Here is a 24081-nt window from a genome sequence, read left to right on the forward strand (position 1 = left end):
ATATGCCTTGCTCATCAGCATATCTATTAATATCAGCAAGACTAAGGACACGAGGAGGATGACACCCAACAGTGAAACAATCACAGCATGAGGCTTGAAATCAGAACTTACCAGACTTCAGGCAAAGAATTAATGGAAAAACTGTAGAGAGACTGTATCTGGGACCAGTCTTAGAAAGGTGGATGTGAGGTTGTCTCATCGCTCAGCCTCCTTTCCCCTACTGCTCAAGGTTGCAGGTTCCACAACAACACATCCCATCTTTGCCTCTCCAGGTAAGGGTGGGACAGCAGGAAGTGAGCTGGGCAAATTTTATTTCCTTTTGGCAAATAGTAATTTTGTTATCCCACCCCCCTTTTTTTTTGGTCATGACAACAACGTCACTCCAATCTCCAGGGTCCAATCTCCTTATGTAGTGTCCTCAGATTATAGAGGACTATGAGCTGCAATGAATATTTTATTGAAGGACAACGCTGAAGAAAGGGACATAAGATATTGTGCTGTGGTTTAGAAAACTGGCCACTAATATGGATAACAAGCCATCTTGAGTTATAGGATGGAAAAAAAGTTGCTTTTAAAAAATAAGTGAAATAAACTTGTGTTTCTGGGCATGAACAAGCTCTGTAAAAGGTAGGAATAAGATCCGCTTCTGACACATTACTTTATGGAATACGAGACTGCCTGCATCTTTCTCTGAAGACTCTAGTGTCAGCACTCTTAGACTAGGTAAAAGTGATTTATTTAATTCATAGATTCTTCAGCTTCTTTCAGTGGAAATACAGTTTGCCAAGGACATTTCACACATGTCAGTTGCTAGGTAGAGACCAAGAACTTAATTTTCTCAATCATTTTTTGATCACATTAGGTAGTCCACAGATGCCCACTTGTGACTATATTAGAGGAAATACACAGGTGCCCAGGGACCAGCCAACGACATGATGAAACCCACTAACTACAGAGACCAGGAACAGGATTCAGTCTGACAGTTTTCTAACACCTAATGTCTCTAAATCAAGGCTAACATTTTTTTTTCCAGAAGACATGCAGACATGCAAAGATTTCTTGCATTCAGCAAGAAATTCTGAGTGTGGGGAAAGAACTTAAAAGTCTACAGCAAGTCTATATAGACTGTTATACAAGATTATGATGTTTAATTCTAACTTGATACACAGTGAATCGACAAAGTTACATATTTCTGTGAAAATAAGGAAGTAAATCTGCAGCCATATGCATGAACAATGTGCAGATTTCTCCTGAAGAGTATGTGCAAAGAAGACCAATTCTTTCTGGTAAGGATGATATCACCTACATCATGATACATCATGAAGGAATTTTCTCCCTCACTGCGCAGATCAGAGTTTTAATGATCACTTTCCATTTACTCCACAATGTTTTAATTGCTGAGTAATGCAAGACTTCTTCACACGTTTGAGCTTGATGGCATGTACAAGTAATACAGAGACCTTTCTTTCCTGAGGGAAATCAAGAAAATAGTTTATTCTTTCACTCATTAACTCAACAGAATCCAATTTGGGTTCATTATTTTATGAAATATATATAAGAAATTCTGTTAAATTAAAATATGAAAGGAAGGATGTCAATAATACTGACCATCTTGACATTATGATTCTTAATTCTCTTATACCATTCCTCTTTCATTAACGGTTTTATTTTGCATAGGGAGAAATGGACATAAAGTCTTAGAAGGATTAAAGCACATCTGCAATTTCTGTATGTTGCTATACACTACTATACATATATGTACATGAAACAAAGCCTCGGAAACATACTTTTCATGTTGAGTTGGCTTTTTGGTTTCTTTTGTGGATTTTTTTTGAGTTCTTTACTCGCATTTATGTTAGTGTCAGTTTGCTAAATCTGTTGTATACACAGAAAAAAGTGTAATAACAGGACTGGAGTGTCAGCTGCATTCTATGTCTTTAAGAGACAAAAAATCAAATATTATTTGGAAATTTATATGGTACAGGGACTTCCCAGGTGCTGAGCTCAGCAGATCACATCCCTATTCCTCACTTGTAATTGTTAATACGGGGACAAGTAAGGAAACAGCAGGAATTAGCAAGGCCAAGACCAAAATGAATATTGATTCCCTTCTTCCTTGGTGTGATTGGCTACTTAGATAACATCGATCACTAGTGCTGCCTCAAGAGAAGACTGGAGAAACTCATAGAAGAAAAATCCACTGAGGGCTACTAAACACCAGAAAACAAGTCTGGCCTCAAATACCTGCAGGATATGAACGTGCGTTGAGCAGAGGGGAAATACTGTTCCTGCCTGTCTGGTCTCATACTCGTCCTTTAAACATCTGCTTTTGGACATTGTTATTAGCCATTATTATTTTATTATGCTTTTATTTACTGTTGAAAAGAGACAAGAATTAGAAGCAAATTAGGAAAATGATTGCAGGTCTTACAGAGACCCTTCTTTTCTTCACAGCCTTTGACTGAAGCACAGAGTATTGACCATAGTTCCAGCTGCCTGGGAACTATACCTAATAAGAACGAATTTTCCAAAGTGCCTAAATGGCTTGAAATCTGCAAATTCTCCTGACTAAGCTCAAGTGATTTGCCTATTTTGGAAAAACTGCATCCAATTAGCTTTCTCTTTGTGTGTGTGTGTGTGTGTGTCTGCATGCACATTCTCAGTTATGCAGAAATACATCATTAAGCTCAACTTCTTTATAATTAAGCGAGTGAAGAATAGAGTGCTTCAAACTTCTACTAAACTGCACAATACCTTGAAATATTTTAACTCAGCCATTCTCTCCCTAAAGGTAAAACACATATTTCCTTGCTAGTTCTCAGAGGCACATTAAATAGTGATCTCTTGTGCCTGTAAGCATAGCATGCTAGCTAGCTACACACTGCATGTTTGTATTTAGAGGCAAGTATCACCTTTAAAAATTTACCAGTCTGCTGAACTTGGCAAAGCAAACACGTAAGTTCAGCTCAGTACACAGAGAAGTTCCTTACTGCCTTATACTCCTCCTGGCTCCAGGGAATGCCTGGTATTTCACGTAACGTATGCTGAGCAAGAACCGAAAAGCACTCCATGCATGTAAAAATTAAGCAAGCTCTAGCCTAAAAAAAAACTATTTATGGGATACTGGGGCTGCAGGTAATGCTCTAGCTGTGCTGCTCAGCCATCACTCAGAGCCCAGGCACCTGATAGAGGCCAGCTTTAATCTGTGTCAACTGATAAGTGCATAACACAGACTTCTGCAATACTGAAGAGCCAACTCCAGGTGCCCTGAGCCAGGGTATTTTAGGATTACTTTTCCTCACCCAAGCAAACAATGAGAGTAACATTAAACAAGCATTAACAAAAATGCACCTATTTAATTATTCATAGTCAGTTTTTCAGGAAAGCCGCTGAGATGTCCTCTGCAGTTTTGACCTACAGTGAGTCATTAGCAATGCTATTATTGAGAGTTGATAAAATTTTTTATTTTGCTTGTGCCATGCCATTAACATCCACAGCTTAAATATTTTTCTCTGTTAGCTGGACTGGAGCTGACTACTCATCATAAGAAATGGTATTGATTTTTCAAGTCTACGGTATTACTAGTGCAGGTTTTAGCTCAGTTGGTTAGAGTGTGGTGCTGCTAATGCCAAGATCATGGGTTCAATCCCCATATGGGCTACCCTGAGGGTTGGACTAGGTAATCTCCAGAGGTCCCTTCCAACCTTACCATTCTATGATTCTATGATATTAGTGCTGTAAAATTTCACAGACTTGGTCTCATGCAGAGGATATTCTCGTTTGTTTGAGACTTTCCCGGCTGAATCTCTTTGTAACCTTCTCTTCCGGGATTTAGGAATGGCTGCACAGGTTCTTTCCCATAACATAATGGCTGATACTATCAGGCCAATGTGATGGCTTATAACAGTAGACGGGTTATGAGTTGGTCTTTTTTTCTGGTAATCACTCTCTGCATTTTGACTGAAACTGGAGAGGTTTTAGAAGGATCAGTCAGACAGGCACATATTCTAGCTTTAGGCTTGAATATCATCATCATGGGATTTTGTGCACAACTATCAATTACAAATGTACCCTAAAATTCATGTCAAGCTGCTAAATCTCATGTCTGCTAAAGTGTGACCCATTGTTGCACAATACTTTACACAGTATATCATGTCTAACATGGCTGTAATCTGTTTTCAATCTTACTTAGATCCAGCTGCTATTTCAACTCATCTCCCAGGGATGCTGTTTCTGTTAGACAGACTTTTCATTCCATCATTCAGGCTCAAATCATGTTTTGCCACTATTCTGCCCTGGATCGAAATAACATCTTCACTCCCTTTACACCCATGGCTCTCTAAAACCAGAAAGCTGCTCCCAGATAGCATGTCTCAGAGGAGCTAGCCTAGCGAGCTGCTGTTGCAGAGTAAGCTCCTATTATTAAAAGCAAATAGACATATCCAGAATTTTTTTTGGGGAGTCAGGCTGGGCTACCTCCCTGGCAGCTTGCTGCTTTCCCTGCCTGACATTATTCGCTATGGGCACTCATGCTTGGCTTGAGGATATGCTCTGTGGCTTAGCTCAGGCAAGGCTGTCTCCCACATGTTCAATACATGTCGGATAGGCAATGTCAGATCTTTGCTAGGACTACTGGGTGGCTATTTAAAAAAAGCCCTGGGAAATAAGAGAGGCACCTCCTGGAGCATTCAGGCTTGCCTGTAGTACTTGTCTTGTGCCGTGAGTTACAGCAATTACTGGAGCCTCTCTTGAGCTGTAGAGGTTTTCCTGGCAGACATCTGTGCAGTGGTGTTCTGCACAGTGTGCCCTGCTCGCAGTGTGTACCTGCCATTGCCAGAGACATTGCCAGGCAGTACCTCATCCTCACCTGATAGCTCTGGAGTCCCAATGACATGTGCTCCAGTTGTCTGAGTGCGCTCAGCAGCGACTTCTTTATGATGCCTGCTAATTTCTCTAGGGCAAGATCTGTTTCTCTCAACAATTTCACTTGCAGGCTGGAATCCCCTAAGCAACACTGTTTTTAATTAGGGGCTCCGTAATGTCTCCAAAGTCACATATAGTGTCAGAATTCTTACATCTGAAACATAAGGCTCTGTTACCTCTTGTTTTTCTGCTTGGTTTTGAGCACAGTTGCTGCCTCCCTCTACAGTTAATCTATTTGGGTCAAGTCATCAAATAACTTTCTCAACAGTTCAATTGTTCCAAACATTATTTTGAAAATAATGTCTCTGAACTTGCTTCTTGTCCTCTTTGCCCAGTGAGACAGTTGAAAGTTTTACCTCTGCTTTTTATCGCTGTCTTTCCTAGCCAGCTCTATATATTGATTCAGTTCATCTTCCACTGAATCCATACTGTGTGAAGGCGTTGAGCTGCCTGCCAGAGCTCCCATTGGCCTAATTCCCTTCTGACTGCTTGTCTGCTCCGCTTGCAAGCTATCCTTCTTTGCCTGGATGGTGGGACAGTTCGTAGAAAGCTGCTGCACTGCTTGATGACATAAGCTCTAATCTAACACCTTACAAAGGAACAATTTGTATCCAGCTACAGGTCACCCTCTTGCCATACACTGCTGGATGCCACCTACGAAGGTTTCCGCTCAGACTTTGCACTTGTTCCTTCGGTGCTCTAGGACTGAGCATGTTGAGTAAAATTACTTAAAAGCAAATTCTGCTGTCCCTGATGGAGCACTACAGCCCCAAAGTTGGTAAGAGGCATGTTCTACTAGGGCCTGAGGCAAGCATGCCTGAGCTGACTATGGCGAACGGGAAGCTTTTAAAGGTAGGCTCTGTCCTAATACCATCTGTTTGAAAGGACTTTATGTTCCATAAATTTCATGTTATTGCCCTGAAAGACTAAATGAGAGAGCACGCTACTAATTGAAGTGCTTGTGGAAATTAAATCTACGTTTAAATGAGTTTAAAATTTTTAATGCAAAATTCAGTGGCTAGAAATTTTGCACCGACTTCTACTTAATGAAAATTAATAAGGTTTCAAAGAGTGTAAGTTGAGATAGATCAGGATAGAATTTGGCCTTAAATGTGTAATTAAAATATAATTACATTGGAAGGAAGTCATTACTGATGTTGTACCTTAAGAGCATACATAATATGCTGTCAGGGGAAAAGGTTTCTGTGCCTGGGACACCAGCACTGTAAAATATAAAAGGATGTAGTCACTGAGAGAAAGATATATTAGCAAGATCATTTAGGTAGATAATGATAGTAGTCCTTTTAAGGTCAAATCCTTCTTGCTATATTCAGTAAAAGATCTGCTTTGTCTGAGGTTGGGATGCAGAAGGCAAGGCAGCAAGTTTTCATCCTGACATATTTAGTTGTCTCTCAGCCCTACCTCTAGTCTTCTGGGCAAAGGAAGCATCTTTCAAGCAACATTACACATTTCTGGACAGGGGAAACGTTAACACTGAAAGTACTCAGTTGCTCATATCTAGAAGCATTAACAAAGGTGGATTTGAAGTGATTTGAAGGGCTTAATCCAGCCCTGGCTAAAATCAGGAAACAGCTCCCCTCTCTGCCCCTCTTCCAGTCTGCATAAAGCCCTGAATGCACAACCCAGAATTATGGTATTAGAGACATGCATGATTTGGCTTTTGCACATTTTGTTTTCACTTTATTCGTCTGGTACCCCTACAAAAAGAAGAACTTAAGAAAAATAAGAGATTCCACGCTATTCACAAGACATGGAAATACAAGCATAACACTGAAGCCTTTCTGAATCCAGCACAGTCCACTCACTGGATGGATTTATTTTGTTTGTTTGACTTTTTGCATTGTGATAGGATCCGGTGCTAAATTCACCGAACTCAGTGGTAAGGTTCCTGTTGACCCCACTGAGGTTTGATCTAGGTTCATAAGAAGAAATGTATGACCTTTTTTAATAAACGATATAGTAGATCAAGGATGCAAAGTTCATAGTCCTATTGGGATCAGCTGTTTTTCAAAGGTTCAGATTAGTGGATTTGGCTGGGACCATGTGAGACATATACCCTTGTGAGATATATACCCTTGAATTCAAATTGCATCAAAAGGATTTATTTGTAAGCTTATGATTTAACCTCATTTCTTCACATACCTTTCCAAGTTTTTGAACTGTGATTTTCACAAGTACAGTGAATCTTGTAAAATAAGAAGTGTAGAAGAGGAAGGGTGAATCCCTAGGCTGCTCAGCATCCCACTTCATACAATACAAAAAGCAGTGTTGCCTAATGTTTTAATGAGCAGAAATATGTTCCTGGCAAAAGCAGTGAATTTAGTGCTAAGTGAAAAACACTGTATTGAACTGGTGACATTCAGCTCATAATCAAACTTTTATTGTTGAAGAGAAATTGCAGTCACACCCTTCATACTGAAGATTTAGTTTAATAAAATAAAATTCCACAATAGTAATTTCTCTCTATCCGTAGATTCCCTAAGGCAGTGCTTGGTAAATGGATAGGAATCATGCAGAGCTTGACCTAGCCTTTCCCACACCAAAGTCTAACTTTTTCAGTGACTAATTCTCAACAAAGAGGTTCTCAAGTATCTTTTTTCATTTTTAATTCAATACTGGAGATACGCAATTATCAACATAGCAGTACTTTACTTCATCATCTAAAATGGTTCCCATATCAGAGTTCTCAGAGGAACATATGAAGGGGTGATTCTTCTATAACATTAGCAATATTTGTCAACAGGGCAGGACAGAGTGAAATCAGCTTTCTGTGACTAATAGCGTAAGTATTTCCTTACATTAAATACATTTTTTTCCCCCTGGAGTCTTGTAGTAACTTACACCTGAAGAACCAGCCTTCATATCTTCCTCAAGTTAATTAAAATATAGAATCAAGCAGATGAGCAATGTAATATTGCTAAAGTGTCCGTTTGTTAACTTGTCAGTCTCTGAAGAATTTTCAGTTTCAGTCATGACTAAAATAAGTGGCACCAGATTACTCAGCCATAGAAACCGCAGCTGAGAAAAAAGCCCTCGAAACCACAGAACTCGTGGGAATTACACAGTCTATGGGACGATATTAGCAAATAGAATCAAAGGAGTGGAGTGAAAACCTACTCCTAATCAGGAAGGACACTGGAACTGAAAAGCCACAGAAATTCAGCTTTTGGTCAGTTTTGCCTTTTTGGTACCTAAATGCAACATTTTTTATGCTTTAAGGGGTGGAATTTAGCAAAGAAAGTAATGTGTTGAAGTATGTGGCTGAGATGATAGGCAAGTGGCATTGCTTATGTCCGTACACTATCAGCAGCAAACATACCATCAGTGTGTTTCTTTCACTGCAGACCACTACTGTTGCGCCATTCTACTAGCAGGTGTTGGCTGAGCAGGTGCCATCAAACAGAGATTATTGTGATAATTGAATCCAATAATACACAGGCAGAGTCTGGATGGAGGCCAGCAAACTCATTTCACTTGTATTTTACACCAACTTGGGAGCTACAGAGGCATTCAGAGGCTGAAGTCTATGGCATTCAATTCACAGGATTGTCCAGCTCCTTTTGATTTATATTTTATGTCCTGCACACAGCTTAAAAGATACAGCTTCTGCCTAGGGTTTTAATTTGTAAGCTGTGTAACTGGAACGCACAAGGGGTTTATGTCCAAGAATTTCACAATTTGCTGTCAGTTTCACATATGGAAATGGGGTAACATCTACTTCCCTTTTTCTTTTTTTCTTTTACTCATTAAAGGCAAAACACAAATGCGTGCATTTTAAGACTGCTCTCTGAAATTGCATGGCCATATAATAGCAGTCTATCAGACTAAAAATTAAATGTAAAATTAGACATAAAATCTACAACATTACCAGCCCTGGATTTAAGGCTTATGTTGCTGCAAATTTCAAGGAAAATATTTAAGAACCGATTTAAATGCTAATGAACTGGTTTGCTATAAAACTAGATAATATCGTACTCCATAGCTACATCACATGCATAGTACTGGCCTTTCCTGCCTTGGACTTCACTTATGACATTATATGCACAAATTAGCCAGTGTCCCTGTGCATCACAAGCCTATGGTATACAACTTGTTACAGTAAAAAATGATTGTCCTGAAACCATATGGGAACCAATTCTCAAAAGCTGAAATTGTCCAGCTATCAATTGGAAACCTGATAGTAGAGCCAGCGACGGACTTGTGGAAAACTGAGGTAAAGGTGCGACCATTTCTCCCTCCCAGCCTTGTACTTGATGGTTTCCTAGGCTCCTGGCCCAGCCTATGGCAGGCCCTTCTAGTTTGGAGACCTTGAAAGAGTCCTATGTGTCCATTTTCATTAGATTTTCAGGTATTTCCATTTGGCTGCTTTTATACTAGAAAACTAAGCAATGTCGGGGAACATTTTGGTCACAGGCAAGCTGTCATCTACACAGCTGTGACAACTGGTATAGTGGTCCCTGGCTCCATTTTGGCCTGTGCCAACCAGCACTCTCCCTGCAATGGTGGGACATGATTTGGGAGTCAGCACAGATCCAGAACCATTCCCAGTATGTAGTGCCAATGATTGTCTCTGTGCTAAACTGCTGTGGGTGCGTTTTATTTCTTACTATATTTGTAGCATTTGAGGACACTTTCATTCTGTCAACTTTTTTTGGAAACAACCTAGCTAATCCAAAAGTTATTTGGTGGAGCTGACAGGGAAGAAAAGGGAATTGAGGAAGAAAATAGACACATCTGCTAGTAGTATTATTTTGTTAAGAAACTGGATTAAAAAAAAAAAAAAAAAAAAAGGAATGAGGTTGTACCATGCCACAAGCAGGGAAGAACAGTGAGCTTCCTTCCTTGCACTTGCGCTTTGGGTCAAAACCAGGCAACTATAAGGATGTGCATGAGTTGGGAAGTGTGCGTATGAGGGAAGGCAAATTCCAGGACTGACAAGTCAAAAGAGAGTCAGAAAATTGCCACGATGGGGCTGCTGATGTAGGAAGAATACTTGTGACCTCTCTCGATATAGCATCGCACTTACTGCGTCTGCTGAAATGTCACCGGGACTTCCTGCCACAAGAGGAAACATGATTTTGAGATGCAGTCCAACCTCAAAGAGGTGGAGGGGAAGGACAAACAGCCCCTTCATAAATCGGGTTGGAATATAATCTGTAGGACAGTTAAACTAGGGCAGTTCTGGAGAACCAGACCCTTCACAGTAGCTGTACAAGACCTTCTTCTGCATCATTTGTTTCTACTGCGGTAGTGCCCAAGAGAGCTATGTCATGGATGGAGCTCCACAGTGCTAAGCGTTGCACGAGTAAAGTATAGAAATACGGTCCCTGCATTTATGCTGGGAACAGCAAAGGCTCTTTCCTCCCCGTGTTAGTAAGTGGGAAGGCTGGGGCACTGCGGCACTCGGTATTTTTGAGAGCTCGGCAGCCTAAAACGGGATGGTGGCGAAGCCAAGCCTGCCCTGTACGGCTTCCAAACAACTAGAGGTTCATTTTAATCATGTTGATTGTTAATGGATTTAGAATTTAAATTTTAAAGGACAGTCTCAGAATTACAAGCAGAAAATCTTAGTCCTTATTCATTAAGAAAATGTCTGGGGGCTTTCTCCCCTTCCCTGAACAAGGTTTGAAAAGACAAGTTATCCTTCTAAAATCTTATAAACGCCCACAAGACAATTTTGCTCTGAAGTATCAATGTGACAGGGCAAAAGCAGAACAATTTGATACTAATGATTTCAGTCACCATCCTAATGCTTCATGTTTTAAAGATCATTTTGCAATAAAGACATCATGATTTTACAGTCACATTGGAATAATAACCACAGCACTTACAGAGTACTTTTCCTCTAAAACACAAAATAAATTGGAACAATGAGTGTTCTCCTTATTTTAATGAGAGATATTGAGGTGCAATGACCCGACCTTGTCACAGCACAAGGGATAAACTTGCCTGACTCCTAGTTCTGGGACTGCCCTTTGGGGCAAACTATTCCATACCGGCAGGAATACCGATGACAACTACCTGCAGCAGACGATGGGTGCAGACTTATATTCTAGCCTCCTTCCGTATCACTTTAGCTCTTCACTGAGAAATCTAGAATGGGAGTGTTGAAAGTCCAATTAGGAAAAAAAAGTAGAAAGAAGTGACAAGACCTATTCACCAAGCCGGCGTTAGGCAAAATGAATACAATTCACAAGACCTGCCGACGGTCTTTGGAAGGAGGAGGGTGGCCACAGATTCATCTTTTCCCCTCTGTTTTGCTGGCATGTTCTTCATCCCTTCATCTGGATGAGGAAAGCAGCAGTGTTGTCCTAGGTGCCTGCTGCATACTGGGTTTGGGCAAGGGGCTCCGTGCTGGCATAGCTGGTATGGAGGGGCAGGCGCCGTGCAGACACAACTGCTGCAGAGCATCCCTGCGAGAGCAGGGTGGGAGGCTGCTGTTATGACAGGTTTCTAATTAAGATTCACCAGCCACCAGCCTGCTTTGATTCATTATTCATCTTGAAATTTTCTTCCCTAACTTTCTTCTTTTCTTTTGCTGTCACCCGCTAAGCAAAGGTATGCATTTCCCTCTCAGAATTTCCAGTGACACCTCTGCCACTGTAAAACACAGCTTTCAGGCCATGAAAGAAAAGAAACAAACGGTTACAAACCTGAGTCCTGGAGCACTCATCAATATTTATAGGCATCTGACAATGACTTATTTTAGACCATCTACATTTAAACCACGGCAATGCAAATGAGGCTGTGACTCCACTGTGAGTATTAACAACGGGGTATTCTTGCATATGTTTGCCTCTTCAGTGGTGGTAGAAGGATGTTTCTGCTCCAAGAATATTTCCTTTTTGTGCAGGTCTGGCACGTTACTGTAACATATAGTCAGGAAGTTGGTCAGAAAAGGTAATATAAAAGACAGAGTAGGTTTCCTAGCTCAGAAACAGGTGTAGATCACTTAAAATTTTGGCAGAGGAAAGTGGTGAGGAAAATCTCTTTGCAGCAGTCATTCGCTGTCAGAACCTTTTCTGTTCTGTTTCATGGCAGTCACCCAGTGAGCCTTAAGTGCTGAACTGATTTAAAGATTGATCTTGATAAAATATTTAAGAATTCACAAGATTAAATATTCAGCATGTGAAATGCACATTTTTCCTTCTGCCCTCCCTCCCCAGAACAGAGTCTTGGTGTTGAATGCTGGTGGAAATGGCAACAGAAGACCGAAGGGAACCCCATGAATAGAAGCAGTCACTGGAGGCCTGTGAATTGTCAGCTCTCATCGTGAAACTTAAGAAGAAACAAAACTCCTCCTGATGCTGATGATGAACCGAAGTTTCATTAAAGGATGTGCCTCGTGGGAGGGGAGCAGCCTGCTGCCCCGCAGCCAAAGGGGAAGAGCCCTCATGTGGCTAAGCAATATATTCAGGGCTGCTCCGGGAGTAGCAGATACCCCCATGAATAAGGAAAAGTCTCATGAACACAGAGATAATGTCACTACTCCTTGGATGCATAAGACATGGGAGGCTAGCCCCCTTCTTTCTTCTACTTGCTTATGTTGCTGTGCATGAAGAGGTATTTCGGAATGATGAAAGTGTTTGCCAGGAGTAGACAGGTTGTTATGAATGGCATTGCTTTTGAATTCTGCTTATAATTAGCCTCCTTCCTTGTGCACTTTTCCTCTTTCTATTTTTTATTTTTAGGGCCTGTATCTAGTACATTTCTTTTCTTTCCATGAAAGACTTAATAGTCCGTTGCTTGATTTCCATGTTAATTAGGCACGTGACTTCTCTAAATAACTGCCCCATGCCTACTTACTTAATATGTACTTTTGCACCCTTGGCAATGATCTGATAAAGAATATTATCAGAACAAAATGCATAGAACAAGAAACCATGGGGATTAGATATCAAGGAGGACACTGTAGGGACCATGTTAATTGAGCTGATCAGCAAGATTAAGGTAAGTCTTGCTGCTTTCTCATATTGGTCTTAATGACACAATGCAGAGCCCAAAGCACTTTACCTGCTGCACAATGTATTTAAGTTGCTTCCTTCCCTATGGTGAGTAATCTAATCTTTTAGATAAAACACTTAGCTGAGTGAAACCTGCTGGTGTTAAAAGCTGTATTTCTAAGATACAGCACCTGTATCTTAGTTTTTAAAACTTGTAAGGTTTTAAAAACATCTGAAAATAGTGAGGGCTGATAAAAGTTGTAATTTGGTGCATGTGTGTATACATAGATAGAGACACACATTAAGTGCGTGTGTGCATGCGTGTGCATGTAAACACACCAGCTAGCCTGGTCTAGTGCTAGGCCAGCTTCAAGAGAGAGTTGACTAGGTGACAGCCAGCGGTCGCTCCTAACCCACAGCTCTCTGACTCCACAATACAAATCCACAGGAATAGGGGGTGCACAGGGATGTGAGGGGCTACAGTTCAACATTATTGCTTCAAAAAAAATGAATCCTACTTGAAGAATATTGGCTTTTTTCCTTACAATAGCTGCCATCAGCAAGGAAAATGAAGATATGATGTTGCATAAAAGGATTTTGAATAATGGAGCTATTTTCAAGAGAAAAAACATTAGCCCCTACCCAGACTTTTCTCAAATCAACTCTTAATGGAGTTCTTCCAACAGGGATAAACATTGCTAGTGTAATGATTTGCCGCATGACCTAGCACTTGAAATGCTAAGGAAGGTGAAAAACAGCACAATCAAACATTAAAAAGTGCTGATTTTAGTTCCCAAAGTATTATTTTTCTAGTCTATTCCTGTTACAGGCTAGCCATGTACACGCAGAAAGAAAGCTAAGATTTTTCTTCAGCAACATGTGACATCTCCCAGTCAACTCAGTAACTCAGGCTATTTGGGCTTGCTAGACACAGTTTGGTACTTTTGGGAGCAATATAGCTCAAAAGCAATTCAAGAGGAAGGAGAGTTTTTTGCAGTAGAGGCAAAGGATTAAGAAGTAGCTCAGGGTTTGGCTCTGCCTTGCCTGACCTCCGAGTCAGCCTCCTCGTCTCAGTTTGCCATGAGATTACGTTGACCAAGCGCTCCCTGGGCCAGAGACCTCGTCCAATTTAGCGTGGTGCAAGCACGGCAAATCAGTGACAGAGGTTATGAGGAGCATGTGTTTTCCAGGTGTTTAAAAAGACCAGCATGAGGAGTTTGGGTAACAAGCAGGAGGAAGTGACAATAATCACTGATGGGAAGAAAACTGATATAACTGGCCTGCTGAAACTGAGTGGAAAACTTTGTGTGTTTGAAATGTTAAAATCCTCAGATAAAACTGTCAAGGCAGGGTCCAGTCTCTAAAAACAGAGGTGGCACAGTATCTGCTGAAGCCACGGCTGCTTATTGTGGAATGTCTGGCATCTCAGAGGCAGCAAATCTCGACTGTGTATGGATCAGAAAGCTAGTTTATAAATTGCCCTAGATTATGAAACCAAATTGGTGTGCTTTAGAGGGGTGAGATCTTTAGCGCCCCAAGCTCAGGGGCTCCTTAAGCCCCTGATGTCCTCCTTAAGCCTTGGTCTGTATGGCAAGGAAAATAGTGCTGTTCTGTTTGTCAAAAACAGAAAGTGCAGGTTGCCTAAGGACAGATATCATTACCTGACAACTTCTGTAACTAAAAGTCATGTATATACATCGTACTTAAAAGTGCTGTTTTCCCAAACTGACAAAGTTACAAGGGAACTGAGTGTGAATGCAGAGGCAAACAGAGATATGTACATGGTAAAACAAAGATTATGAAGAAGCATACATTAAATGACCCAAAAGCCACTATTTCACAATGAAGGAGCTGAATAGTATTGGTGAAAAGCTCATTTTCTTTTGGTGGAAGAATGGAGGCAGGAATAACAAATTAAAAAGTAATATGCAACATATGGGGAAAAGGGGAAAGTAATAAAAAATCCATATAAATAAAAGCTTATGAAGTGTAGACAATTGATAAAGGATACTTAAGACATCAGAAAAGGATCCATTACGGCTATAAGAAAAGGAGTTTTTTTCAAATGATATTAGTAACAGCAGAAAAGCTATCAAAGCTGCAGTCTTATTACTAGAAGGAGACAGCCAAGTCATTAATAATGTGAAGACAAAACCAAAATTGTTCAACAGTACTTTCTGTTCTTGATTTGGAGTAATGTATTTTCTAATACATTAATAATTAAGAAAAATATTGAACTACTTGTACTAGGGTTAAGTATTCTTTAAATCATAAGGCCTATAAAAGTGCCCTCTCCCCCTCTCTCTCAAGAGTAATGAAAGAGTTGACTTGGGATGTTTTTAGCTTTTGAATGTAAGTTTTTAATAAATCATGAAGTAGCAGGGAAATTCTCAAAGGCCAATGTTAATATTGTGCAAAAATTCCAAGAAAAATGAAACCACCCAGATAAATATAGTCCAATTAACTTGATATCAGTTCCAGGCAGAATAATGGAGAAGTTGCCATAGGATCTAATTAATAAAGAATTTAAAAGATAGCAGTATAATTACCACAGCTTTACTGAGAGGTGGTTTGTGATTTCAGACTGATCACTGGAGATTAGACATTTAGTTGCTAAAGGGTAACCGGCAGGTGTCGTGTGTTCAAAGACTGAGGCACAAGTGTGCCAAGTGCCCAAGACCTAGATATCAAAGACCAAAGCGCTTTTCCCGCTTGGCCACCAAGCCGGATGCTGTAATTCTGCACTTCCAGGCAGGGGATGGGGCCATGCCATGAACAAAGGTGACATCCTGAAATGGAAAAGCTGCAAGAGCCAGGAATAAAGAGTCTGAACCATTGCAGGTTCGGCACCTGAGCTAGAGGTCCATGGGGCACAGAGGTGGCTGAGGAGCCGGGTGGTGCAGCAGAGGCCACTGCCCAGCCAACTTTGGTCACTGACTTCTGCAAGCATAGAGATATTTTGAATAGCTTTTCTGGTTTGATTTATGTTTACTTAACACAGAGAATATAGTCAGATAAATAAATAAGGCAGTTATATTGCAGCCTGCAAAGAAATACATGAAAGGGAGGAAAAACAAGGCAGTACAGGTGCTCCAGAAAGTGAGGAGAACAGCTAGATTGTGACATGTTCAGCTAGCTAAGAAATAGAGGATAAAAGTGAGTAACAAAAAGAGGCAAATAGTACAGACTTTAGAGGCTTCATCAAATGTCCTTAGTGAGCTTTCACAAAATGATGAGTGCATGACTGAACTCCCCTCCTGAAGGAGGGCTCCAGCAGATTAGCAAGGAATACAATGAGGGGTCATTTTTCTCTTGGAGCTATTGAATTCCTTCCTTTTATTGTATCAGTGAATTGCAGATTTTGCTTATCAAAGGTCCCTGTTCCTTTGGAGCTGTTTGATGATGAGCCACATTCTGCCTTGACTTCCATTCCAGGCATCCCCACCAAGTTCAATGACATCTCGTGGAGAGTAAAGCAGGACAGACGTTAGCCTGGTGTTTTTAACAGTGCTAGGGCTGCTAATGAAGCACAATCTAATTTAGTATATCTTCAGAGACTGTCCCCAGAGTCTGCAGTGACGTAGACTGTCTTTAATATGTATATGGACTCGATTCGTCCGTAAGTTATGTATAGGAAAGTAGAACAAGTTTTCTCATTTGTTTGGCTTTATTCTCATTGAGGAGTCATTTGGATAAAGGTTGCAAAAAATAGTTTGACAGTTTTTGGCAATGAAAGAATTTTTTCTCTCCTTCAGTTCCCCTTTATCCCTCTCCAAATCCCAAATAATGGAGCTTTCTTGTTTGTTAGATAGCAAAGGTAAGTTTAAAAACTCCCATTAAAAAATAAAGGATGGGGATGTAGCTTTTATAAGGAAGAACTGTAGAACTGGAAATGATCCGTATTTGGGACATAAATGCAAGCTGTTATGCAGATCAAAGTATCTATTTGGAGTTGAATTACTCAACAGCATCTATCTATGCCTCTTCAACACCTGCGGATTAGCAATGCAATCTTGTGGAGGTTGCTATAGCTACATCTCTAGAGCAGGTGGAGTTCTTCGTCTCTTGGAGCACCATTATGTTCATTCCTTGCAAATAAGATATATAAGATATATAAATATATAAGAATATATTTAAAGTGTCACCCTAGTATTGTCAGCTCGTGTCTCTGGCTGACACTGTCATGTCAAATCTGTCCTTGTCCTATTAATCCTTATTATTTTCTCTAGAAAAAAGGCTACTTCAGTTTTAGCATGCTGCCTACCCTGTAAGTACATGCAAATAGGCGTCGGGGCCTTGCAAACTCTGCTCTAGTAAGATGCTTGAGTTTGAGCTGAGGAGGGCTGCTTAAGCTTCTCTTGCGGATATGTAAGCTTGATTGCTGAGAAGGGCTGATGATACACAAGCTGGCGCTAGGCACGTGTTGTGGGGGGAAGGGGGGGTATTATTAACCCTACATGTATTGCAAACATGTTTATAGTCATAACAAGTGAATCTTACTGCACATTTATTATTGCCTGAGTCTCAGTTTCTCACCTCTCCAATGGTTTCTTGTCAAAGGTTCTCTTAACTCTGGAGAGTAACCTTGAGAGGTGTCCCCACTCAAGGGGAGATTCACTGCTGTGCAGCCCGCCGCTGTGCAGGAGAGCTCAGTGGGATCTAGGCTGCAGTGAAATTTATGAACATGCAGTTTGACTCGTGGTCATATATATTTGGTGTGGAGATGTACCTTTTTTGCTGATCTCACGCTGTGTTGGGGAGAGGATTCCTTTTTGCTGACCTCATACTGTATTTGAGAAAATACACTCCTTCTTGCTGATCTCATGCTTGTTTCTGGCCTCACAAGTTGCAAACAGTATCATCTAGTTCTTCCTGGTCAGCACTGGGTGCTGTCAGGTATTTGCAGTCATCTGGGGCCCGAGATAAAAGGGGCAGGGGGGTTGTGCTCCACCACACTTTGGGCCCAAGATGAGTCAGGGGTAGTTGTGCTCTGCCACTGTATGGTATGCAGCACAAGTAGCAGCCTTTCACAGCACACGGCAGGGTTCAGGGTCTAAACAACTTCTCAGATGGTAGTCAGGCAGGAAGAGCACTGGCTGTGATGGTTTTCAGCTAGTTGTATGCCAAAATCTCTTCCCGAATAAGAATGTCATTCAGTTTTATATCATATACTTCGGTCTTCCTGTTGGGGCTCCTCTACTATTTACTATACCAAAGGGCTGGCAAGAAGACCTTCCCTTCTGGCTATCTGGCCGCAATGACTATCACAAGCTGTTGTCCTTAAACCTCTGCCAGTAAAACTCACAACATATTAGCTCATTTGAAAACTTAGTAATAATCCTTAAAGAGGACTGTTACTTAAACTTTTAGGCCCTTAAAGAGCCTAAAAGAAGAGCCCTGACAAGTCAAAAAAAAAAAAAAAAAAAAAAAAAAAAAAAAGCCAGGAAGAGAAAGTACTAAGGAGTAGATAATAAACAAATCGGGACACTTCAACTTGTCCAATTTTGTCATTCTCTTTGTTTGTCTTTCACTTTTTTTCTACATCAAGTGCAAGCTTTTTATTCTTCCCACTAAAGGTAGGCAAGGAGAGATGTCCTACTAAAACTTGTCAACAATAGCAACAACAGCAGTAGAGGATGTTTTCTCTTCCTTGCAAATTTTAATTTCTTCAGAGGAAAGCTGGTCTAGACCCAGCAATACTTCAGCATTTTTTTCAATAGAAAGCTCTAGTTTTCCCCAGAAATGAGATGATTTTGAAAAAGAAAGGCATTTAATAAAAAAGGAGACATTTCTGCCAAGCCGTGGAATGACCAGCTTTAACCTCAGCGTCTCTGTTTCCACATATTCTCTTTCCCTTCAGTTGTTTTTGTCCCTTAAGTAATGCCCCTGCTGCACTGTAACTTCTTCCAAGTCAGTGAAATGTGTGTGCTCCTCAGAGCCTACTATCTTTTGCCTATTCCAGAAGGCAGTGCCGTTAAATTTATTTCCAAAGTTTAGGCAAATAAAAAACATGCCATGTTGCTCTGAGACAAATCCATCTTCAGTTCAACTGGCGCTTTGCATGTCATAACTGCATTTCTCTTTCTCTCTCATTCTTTTTAAACTTACTATCCTTGAGGCAGTCTCCCTATGTGTTCTCCAGATTGCTAGTACCAAGAAAAATAATGAATAGGCTACTTATTATGAGACAGGCAGTTTAGTGACTGGTCTTTGCACTTATTTCAGGAAGGCCTGTTGAAGAGAAAGGTGAGTCAGACAAAGGCAGTCTGGAAGAAATCATGTCAGTCTTGCCTTTCCTTTCATCTGATGCAGTCTTGTTTGTAGTCTATAATCAAAACATTGCCGAAATGTACGTTCTGGCTTTGAAAAAGGTATCAGCTTAAAACACAAAAATGAAGGTAGCTACAGGGCCGTATGTTGCGAAAGAAGGTTCCTCTTACTTACTTGGATGCAGAATTCTCATTAGCACCAAGCCAGAATGGACTGAGAATTAAGCTGTAGTAAACATACAGTTTGTGGAAGATATGCCCAGTTGATAGCTATGAAAATGGACACATTCTGTTTTTTCAGGCTTTGAATTCAGAGTAAGGGGTTTTGCTCTCTGTGTTTTTTTTTTCTCAAGAAGGTCATTATAATTTTAAAATTGTTAATTTTGTAGTACACCAAATTAATAATAACATTTGTTCATAATTTAGCTGCCAGGAACTCAAGTTTGCTCATTGCAGTCTGCCGAACAAGCAAACTAAAGGTGCATACAAATTTACTGTATACACACATACATAAACAATGTTTCCAAAAAAGCAACAAGCAGCTTGGGAGACTGTAGTTTTCCCACCCTGAGGCACCTTCAGGGGGCCTGCTTTGCTGAAAGCAAGCCTTCTTTACAACACCTCCAATCAGATAAATAAAAATCATTATTAAATAAGGGGATGTAGCTCAGTGGAAGAGCGCCTGCTTCGCATGCAGGAGGTCCTGGGTTCAATCCCCAGCATCTCCAGGGAGGACTTTTCTCCTCCATCTCCACCCCTCCCCAGCAGGGAACAGGAGGCATTGCTCTTGCCCAGAAAGCACAGGCTCACCCTCTGACAGGAATGTCATGAGGGCGGTGGAAGTCCCCATGTGGACAGAGCCTGGCTGTTGCTGCCCGGCTGAAATAACAGTGCTGGGCAAGGGCAGAGGGAGTTAAACCTGACCCTCCTGGAATTGGAATTTTTTGTTGTCAGAGCATGCAGAGATGCAGGGAGGAAAGCTAAGGCCCTTTTGGAATTAAAGCTGACAAACGATGTCAAGGACAAGAAGGGCTTCTTCAAATACACCAGTAGCAAGAGGAAGACTGCGGAAAATGTGGGCCCGCTACTGGGTGGGGTGGAGGCCCTCATAACAAAGGATACAGAGAAGGCAGAACTAACGAATGCCTTCTTTGCTTCAGTCTTCACTGCTAAGTGCAGCCCTCATGAATCCTAGAGCCTGGAGGCAAGGCAGAAAGTCTGGAGAAAGGAAGACTTTACTTTGGTTGAGGGGGATAGGATTAGAGACCTTCTGGGCAAGCTTGATGCCCACAAATCCATGGGCCCGGATGGGATGCACCCACAGGTACTGAGGGAGCTGGCAGATATTGTTGCCAGGCCACTCTCCATCATCTTTGAAAGGTCCTGGAGAACTGGAGAGGTGCCTGAGGACTGGAAGAAAGCCAATGTCACTCCAGTCTTCAAAAAGAGCAAGAAGGAGGACCCAGGCAACAATAGGCTGGTCAGCCCCACCTCCATCCCTGGAAAGGTGATGGAAGAGCTCGTTCTGGATGTCATCTCCAAGCATACGGAGGAAAAGAAGGTGATCAGGAGTAGCCAGCATGGATTCACCAAGGGGAAATCCTGCTTAACCAATCTGATAGACTTCTATGATGGAATGACTGGCTGGGTAGATGAGTAGAGAGCAGCAGACATTGTGTACCTTGACTTCAGCAAGGCTTTTGACACTGTCTCCCATAATATCCTCCTGGATAAGCTCAGGAAGTGTGGGTTAGATGAGTGGACAGTGAGGTGGATTGAGAACTGGCTGAAAGGCAGAGCTCAGAGGGTTGTCATCAGTGGCATGGTGTCTAGTTGGAGGCCTGTGGCTAGTGGAGTCCCCCAGGGCTCAGTCCTGGGTCCTGTCCTGTTCAACTTCTTCATCAATAACATGGATGAAGGGACAGAGTGCATCCTCAGCAAGTTTGCTGATGATACCAAGCTGAGAGGAGAGGCTGACACACCTCAGGGCTGTGCTGCCGTTCAGAGAGACTCGGACAGACTGGAGAGCTGAGAGGAGAGAAACCTCATGAGGTTCAACAAGGGTAAGTGCAGAGTCCTGCACCTAGGGAAAAATAACCCTAGGCACCAGTACAAGCTGGGGGCTGACCTTCTGGAGAGCAGCTCTGCAGAGAAGGACCTGGGAGTGCTGGTGGATGACAAGCTGACCACGAGCCAGCAATGTGTCCTTGTCGCCAAGAAGGCCAAAGGTGTCCTGGGGTGCCTTAGGAAGACTGTTGCCAGCAGGTGGAGGGAGGTGATCCTGCCCCTCTACACAGCCCTGGGGAGGCCTCATCTCAAGTCCTGTGTCCAGTTCTGGGCTCCCCAGGACAAGAGAGACATGGAGCTCCTGGAGAGAGGCCAGTGTAGGGCTACGAAGATGATCAGAGGGCTGGAGCATCTGCCCTATGAGGGGGTGGCTGTGAGAGCTGGGCCTGTTTAGCCTGGGGAAGAGAAGACTGAGGGGGGATCTTATCAATGTGGATAAGTACCTGAAGGGAGGATACTTGTGTCAAGTGGACATCAAGAGGGTGTCAAGAGGATGGGGCTGAACTCTTTTCAGTTGTCCCATGTGACAGGACAAGAGGGAATGGGCACAAACTGAACCTCAAGAAGTTCCACCAGAACGTGAGGGGGGAATTTCTTCCCTGTGAGAGTGACGGAGCACTGGAAGACGTTGCCCAGAGAGGTTGTGGAGTCTCCTTCTCTGGAGATATTCAAAGCCCGCCTGGATGCAACCCTGTCTAACATGCTGTAGGTGACTGTGCTTGAGCAGGGGGATTGGACTAGGTGATCTCCAGAGGTTCCTTCCAGGCTTACCGATTCTGCGTGATTCTGTGACTTGAGATACACTCTGTATCATTAATCATATTTGAAACAAGCAACCATAAACATCCAAAATTAAGAATGTTATCATAGTAATTACCAGCGTGTCCTTGTTACCCATACTGCTTGCAGAGGTTTTTCTGATGGTGAGAAACTCTTGCTTGGAAATCTCCTGGATGATTTTGTTATGGACAAAATAAAAGAAAGTTGCTGTTTAAAGTGGTAGCAATCTGTTCCTGTGCTGAGGTATAATCTTATTTCTTACTTGCAAGAAAAGACATGTGGAGGGAAGAGAGAAAAAAAACTCAAACATGTCATTTTAAAAAATTTTCTTTTGGAGGCAGACGAGGAAGTTCATCTGCACTCCACAGTACAGCACTGTGCTAGCAACCTCTTAGCTTGGCTAAGCTGTTCATACAGCTCATGCAGTGCCCCGCACAGCAGTGGGCCTGGCCAGTGGGAAAATAATTCCATACTAACCCAACACCTCCTCTCTCCACTGCTGAAGCAAGTCCTGGGCATGCTGGCCCGCACCTCACTGCAGGCACCGACGTGCCTGGCCAGTTTCGCAGCTCTCGGAGGCTGGAGAACTGTGCCAGGTCTTCTGCAATTCACAGCACAGGTGCCATCTCCAGCTTGCTCAGTTCCCATTGCTATGGAAATTGCTTCTCGAGGCAGCTCGAATTTTCCTTTCATCAATCAATTAAGGGCAGACTTTGAGTTGGTTTGCTTATTTGCCCAGCACTGCTTTGTTTGATATTATTTTCACCATGATAAATTAACCACAGCTGGACCTGTCTTGAATTGCTAAGGATACGCTAAAGTAAAATGAAGAAAAAAGCAAAAAAAAAAAAAAAAAAAAAAAAAAAAAAAAAAAAAGAGAGAGAGAGAGATAGGAGAAATGAGAAAATGAGAAACAGGAAGAAACTAGTATTTTGAACAGGAAGGAGTGGAAATCACTTCCTCTGACAGTTGCCCTGAAGATGGGGATGTCCTCTGATTGTACATCAACTCTCAGGATCAGGCAGGTTAACAGTGTGTTACAAAATCCATAGCTCTTGGACATATTAGTGGTGACACTCCAAAACTCTTTGTTACACTGAGCCATGTAAGCAGCCAAGGGCTTTCTGGAAAAGTCAAGTAATAAGATTCTCCCTTGTCCCATTGCCACAACCTTAGTCAAGCCAAGATACCAGTGATCTATGTAGGAATGTGTCATCTCAGGGAATAAAAAATGGAAAAAAAATTAAATGATTCTTTTCTGCTGCTATAGCAATCTTATACCAGGAGCTTTGAAATTCTCACATCATGTACTCTTTTAGTTTATATAAACTTATTTTACATTTTTCCTCTGCCTTCCCCCCACCTTCTATGCTTCACCACAGCAACAGTCCTCCATAACACATTAGCTGTTAAAAATAACCTTCTGCCACCCTTCATCTATTTTGGCCAATTTAAAACTAGACAAACTACTCCAGGCACAGTAGAGTAGGGGAAGCAATGTGTGCACATGCGCGTGCATATGGGCTCTGACCTAAAGGAAACAATTCTGATAGCAAGAGGCAAAAGGTTATTTGTATTTCCAAGATGAGTCTGATTCTGCAGCCTCCTTTCCCTTTTTTTCTTTTCTGTGCCAAGGCAGTCACCTGAAGGTCTAGCAACAAAGTAATAATTACAGTTATTGTGTGGTAGGAACAACGATCCCTGAACAACAGGCAAAAAAAAAAAAAAAAAAAAAAAAAAAAAAAAAAAAAGAAGAAGTCAATACATTCATCTTTCCTGAAGCGATCAGATCCTAATGACCAGAGCTGAGGGAGCAGCAGGGAGAGTTATGCATGGAGAGCCAGACCTGTGTTTTGAATCGTCCCTGGTGCAGATGGTTTTCTTAAGACTTATGTGTAAAGGGCTGACCTCCACCTCCATACACAGTACCTGGAGAAGACCTTTGATTCATAGGCAATGGCAAGTGAGCTAGCACATAAACGTGTGTAGAGGCAGGTGTGGCCCTGGAGCAACTGCAAGCTATACCCTGGCTGTATGTATTTGTGGGAAAATATATAGGGAAGCAGAGGAACATGGGG

General features: G+C 41.8%; 1 non-coding gene across 1 annotated transcript; it reads left to right on the top strand.

Moving 5' to 3' along the window:
- The first annotated feature begins 19812 nt into the window (after positions 1 to 19812).
- TRNAA-CGC (transfer RNA alanine (anticodon CGC)) lies at positions 19813 to 19884 on the top strand. Its single transcript has one exon. It is a non-coding gene; the product is annotated as a tRNA-Ala (tRNA).
- The last annotated feature ends 4197 nt before the right edge of the window (positions 19885 to 24081 follow it).

The sequence above is a fragment of the Rhea pennata genome, chromosome 2 (genome assembly GCF_028389875.1).
Source record: "Rhea pennata isolate bPtePen1 chromosome 2, bPtePen1.pri, whole genome shotgun sequence".
NCBI classification, from domain to species: domain Eukaryota; kingdom Metazoa; phylum Chordata; class Aves; order Rheiformes; family Rheidae; genus Rhea; species Rhea pennata.